The 5,898-nt window shown below is 36.7% G+C and overlaps 1 pseudogene; it reads left to right on the forward strand.

Moving 5' to 3' along the window:
- Positions 1–214: 214 nt before the first annotated feature.
- LOC130041764 (olfactory receptor 5B2-like) lies at positions 215–1,761 on the forward strand (annotated as a pseudogene).
- Positions 1,762–5,898: the final 4,137 nt, after the last annotated feature.

Raw genomic sequence — 5,898 nt, forward strand, 5'->3', positions numbered from 1 at the left:
ACCTGCTGTCCTGCAGATAACCAACAATTTTTCCTGACTAACCAAAACATCATTCCATTCTAACATTATAGCTACCACTCACCAGATTGTGCCAAACACTCAACATTTTATTTTTATGCATTTCCTTATTTAATTCTCAAAATCATATTATAAAATAGAACTTATTTTTGTTTTTATGTTTCTTTTGGAAAACTGATATAGATAGAAATTGGTGATGAGGAATAAGAGGTACATCAATAAATCAAAATTTAAATGAATATAATAATAAAAACAATGTAAAACTATATTCTTGAAAAAATATAAAGTATATGTATTTAACTTGTCTAGAGAAGTGTGTGTGTGTGTGTGTGTGTGTGTGTGTGTGTGTGTGTGTAAGGAGGGATGCACACCTGGCATTGCTCCAGAATTACTCCTAGCTCTGTACTCAGGAATTGCTCCTAGCAGTGCCCAGAAAACCGTATTGGATGTCAGGATCAAACCCGGAACGGTTGTTAGCAAGGCAAATGCCCTGCCCACTATACTATTGCTCTAGCCCTTGAGAAGTTCTTGATAAGTGAACTATATACAACAAAAAACTTTACTGTTGGATAAATTGGCTGATAAATTCATTCTGGACAAAACCCTGATCAGGGTATAAATCAATTTCTATATTTCAGTTTACAAACTTAAAAAATTAAAAAAACTACATATAGTTGTAGCACGCAGCACTAATATTTATTGTGAAACCCATTTTATATCTTCAAAATCTTAGAAAAATAAATCATTGCTATATTAATACCATTGTGATGTCAACAGTATACACACACCTTTCAAATTTGTTTTCTTTGTTTTGACACTGTTTCCTCCCATAGCCTCAGAGCATCTCAACATTAACAAAGAACAGACAGAAGGGACTGAATTCATTATTTTAGGACTAAAGCCCTAGAACTACAGATTCCTATTTATAACATTCACCACCATGTACCGCATTACTCTGAATGAGAACTTGGTGATGATGATCATGTTGATTATATTGGACTCGTCTGTATACTCCCATGTACAATTTTCTCAGCAACCTGTCTCTGGTGTTATGGCTGTCACTCTCTCTGTCATGTCTAGATTACTTACAGGAGACAAAGTCATCTCCTATAATGTATGTGCTGTTCCAATATTCTTTGTTAGACCATTTACTCCTGAAGAAAATTACCTGTTGCTCTCAGTGGCTATGACCACTATACAGCAGTGTGCAAATTCCTGCACTACACCATCACCATGTCAGCAAGTGTGTGTGCATATCATGTAATAGGCTCCTATTTCTGTGATTTTTCTGAATGCCTCTATCCACATTGGGGACACATTCAGTCTCTTTGTAGGTTCCAACGTGGTCCAATGCTTTTTCTGTGGGTTTCTAGCAGTCATGGTTCTCTCCTGCTCTGACAGATGTATTAGTGAGCTGGTTCTCAGTTCTAAGGTGAAATTCAAAATTATTTTACTCTCCTGGTTATCTTTTGACATCTTAAACATTCATACATCACCATCCAAAAGATGTGCTTGTCTGCAGGGTATCAAGAGACTCTCTCCAGCTGTGCTTTCCATTTTGTTCCAGTTTCTATCTTCTATGAGACAGTTATTTTCATTTACTTACAGCCTAACTTCAGCCATTCCAGAGACACAAACAAGATGGCATCTGTGTTCTCTACTATGGCCACCCCCATGCTGAGCCCTATACAGTCTGAAGAACAGGTCATGACTGCATTTCCGAAGATTGTTTTAAGTGGCTAAAGTATCCTTAGGATTGTGAATTCAATGTTTAACAATATAAGCTAACCTTGTTTTATCAAGAAATGAAATTAATTAAGCACTTAATGCCAATTTTATCTAATCAAAGAGCCTTATAATGAAAAAGGAAGCATTATATCGTAAAATAAAATAGTTGAATTTACATGGCTAACATGTCTTAGAGCCTATTTCTCAAATACCATATTAAGGTTTCTTTTTATTCTACAACTTGCTTTTATTTATTTATTTTTTTATGGGGTGGTGGCACACCTGGAGGTGCTCAGAGATTACTCCTGACTCTGTGCTCAGGGATCACTCTTCAGGTTCAGAGGACCATATAGAGTGCCAGGGAAGGTGGCTGCATTCAAGGCAGTTTCCCTGCCCTCTATACTATATCTCTGGCTCCAGAGCCTTAAAAAAAAGGAGTCCAACACAAATACAGGTAAAACACGGGCATAAATGAACAGATGATTACAAGTGTATTATGTGTCCCATAAGATTATAACATGGCAGTAAGAAATTAGCTGAACTAAAATGAAATATTATTAAAGTAAATAATGATAATAAAAATGCTCAAATTTGATGGATTTAAACTTAAGTTCAATACTTTTAATGAATGTTGTTCTAAGAAGACATAATGTGAGATAAAAATGATATACTCTATTAATTATTTAATGATTTATATATTCCATTTGTTTATTATAGCACATAAAATTATATATATATATTATTAAGCAAAAGTTTTACTGCTAAATATTTTATTAAGAGGCCCAGAAATGTTTTTAAAGCTTTTATATTTGAATCGACATTGTAAAGAATTAACGTGCTCATATTATCATTTTAAAAATAACAGCATAAGAAAATGGAGAAAAAATAAAAGTAATTTTTAATTTCTTCAGTCATTATTACTAGCTTTCATACTGCTACAATATCATTTTAAACAATAATTTGGTGTATTTTGCTTATAGAAATTTTTTAAATGACATGCAGCTATTTTTTTTAATTCTTGTGGATTTGAGTGATCATTTATCACTCCTCCAATATTCTAGCCCATTTCTATTCTTGTCGAACAACTCCAACCTAAGAAGACAACTCTAAGTTCAGCATATTTATGATTACTCCTCCCTGTGTAAAAGATTCACTTACTCCATTAATGTTTTGGATTTAATGTATCAAGATTTTCTTTCCTGTGACCTTTATAAATAAGTCAGTCTTTACTTACCATTTATTCTGTCTTTCCATTCTGTGTAGTTTTGCCAAAGCAATTATGAACCAAACACTATTATATATTTTATTTTCTTATTTATCATCCATGCCCCATTAGTAATCTACAATTTATTAAAATTAAAATTGTTTGCAACATAATCTTTAGAACCTAGATGAGTGCATATTCCATTGCAGGTTCTCAGTAAACATTTCTAACTGAATAAAATAAGCATTGAGTCCAACTATATCAATGTTTATAACACAATGAGTTATAATGTATGATTCATAATACAAACTGAAATATATATTCAGGTGTTAGAGAATTATGTTCACATCATAAAATGAGCAATACTCAAATAATTTATTTGAAGTTATTCTTTTAGTTAGAGTTGTTTCTCTTTTCTGTTAGTTGCTTACTCAATTTATTTTTTCATGCTTTTATTAACTTTATATTTTGGTTAACAACCTGTATCAAGATATTCATTTTTTTTGTTAAAACTGTTTTACCTTTATAATTTAAAGTTCTTTCAGTTAATTCCTATATTTCTTTGACATAGCTTCTCATTTTTATAATCACTTCTTTATACCATTATAAGATATTATTTTTTTTCAATCCATGTATTTTCCTACTTTGTCTCTGATATTTTAGACAAAGAAGCCACCTTTTAAAAGGACATTGCTGGGACTGGCGTGAATAGCACAGCAGGTAGGCGTTTGCCTTGCACGTGGCAGACCCAGGTTTGATTCCCAGAATCCCATAAGGTCCCCAGAGCACCGCCAGGAGTGCATGAGCCAGGAGTAGCCCCTGTGCATCGCCGGGTGTGACCCAAAAAAGCAAAAAATCGAAGGGCATTGCTAATTAAAGTCAAAATATCACCTATCAATAAGATACACTTAAACACTATCGTAACACTGTTATCTAAACTAAAAATTTTAAGTCAAGATTTGGATGCCAAGTTTACTGATAGTAGTTTCATTCTTTCTGAATTCTCTTGTTGTCGCAAGTAGGAAATATATATTTACCTTGACTACACAAATATATGATTCACAATTGCACCTTCTTCTATATAGTATCCATCATCACTACACCAAACTAAACACAGATTGGCAGACCTACCTCTGTCCAGTGGGAATCGGTCGCAGAGGATGAGACAAGCGAACACATACAAACACTTCAAACTGTAGTGTTTGATGGCAGCCATCAGTAAGCTGGTCATTTACTCCATACAGTATCTCTCCCCTCCCTGGCTCCCAGCCCATGAGTTGTTTAGTTGACAGAGACTTTAAGAACAATTACTAAGCACATCAGCATTTCATTTTTTAAAAATTTTTATTAGTGAAACACTATGAGGTACAGTTGTAGACTTACAAATTTTTGTGCTTGGGTTTCACTTATACAATGATCAAGTACCCATCCCTCCACCAGTGCCCATTTTCCACCACCACGGATCCCAGTATCCCTTCCACCCCCCATTCCGCATCCCAGCCTGCCTCTGTGGCAAGGCATTCCCTTTAGTTCTCTCTCTCTCATTTTGGGTGCTATGGTTTGCAAAATAGGCATTGAGTAGCAGTCATGTTCTGTCTATAGTCTACTTTCAGAATGCTTCTCCCATCCTGGGAGGATCCTCCCAACACATCAACATTTCATGGGTACATTAAGAGCAGTGACTGGGATAATATACATGACCAATCAGTGGGCACCCTTAAAGAATAGAGTAAGGTCATGGCAGCCACCTATATATCTTTGCCCATGTTGCCCTCTGCATCTAGAAGACCCTGAACTATTTTATTCTATTATTTCCTGAGCACATTTTTTGCTTCCCTTTTATATTCTAAGACCTAAGTTTTTTTTAAATTTATTTTTTTAATGTATTTATTTATTGAATCACTGTGAGAAAACTTACAAAGCTTTCAGGTTTAAGTCTCAGTCATGCAATTATGAAACACATTTCCCTTCACCAATACTTATTTTTCACCACCAAGAACCCCAATAAACCCCCCAACCCTCCCAATGCCTGTGAGGCAGATGAATTCTAGTTAACACTCTATCTACGTTGATTAGATTCATTGTTTCGACAAAAGATGCAGCATTATTATTTAGACTTTACACCCCCAAATCAGACATGCTGAAAAGGCATTGTGAAATAATTTGTTTTCTACAGCTGGTTACAAGAATCAAATGATGTCGCGTGGCTGCTATCACGGCCGCGCAATTTTGGATTTCTGGTATTTTACTTATTAAGCCTGGAAGTATATCTGCTGAGAGTGAGATAATTATGAGATTGGTTTCATAAAGCTCTGAAGCGGCTGCCATCGTTCTTTCCAGAGGGAAAAATGCTGAAGGGAGCAACACCCTTTCCCCTCCAGGCAGGCATGGTGGCATGGATTAACGCATAGTCCATTCACTTTTTTGCAACAAGCTGCCGGGCTCTGCATTAAGTCTTTGTTCCTCTGGAGCCATGGCCGTGCCGAAGAGCCGCTCGTAGGGGGACAACTCGTGACCTCGGTAGGGCGTGAAGGACAAGCCGGGAGCGCCCCCCTTCCCATGAGAATTCAGTCGACCCATCGTGACCAGCTCATACCTGGCTTTCCATAAAGCTCCGTAGCGGCTGCCATCTTTCTTTCCAGAGGGAAAAAGGCAGAAGGGAGCAACACCCTTTCCCCTCCGGGTAGGCATGGTGGCGTGGATTAATGCATAGTCCATTCACTTTTCTGCAGCAAGCTGCCAGGCTCTGCATTAAGTCCTTGTGCTTCTGGAGCCATGGTTGTGCTGGAGAGTCGCTCGTGGGGTACAACTCGTGACCTTGGTCTAAGTTTTTTTTTGCCCAAGGGACTGCCCCAACCTTGGGGCTATAGTTAGGTGGAATTTTCACACCAACTGTGAGCTTATACTAATTTCTCTGATCCTCGTACTTTTAGCCTAATTCCCCTGGC

This window comes from Sorex fumeus, unplaced genomic scaffold (assembly GCF_029834395.1).
Source record: "Sorex fumeus unplaced genomic scaffold, SorFum_2.1 ptg000007l, whole genome shotgun sequence".
NCBI classification, from domain to species: Eukaryota; Metazoa; Chordata; class Mammalia; order Eulipotyphla; family Soricidae; genus Sorex; species Sorex fumeus.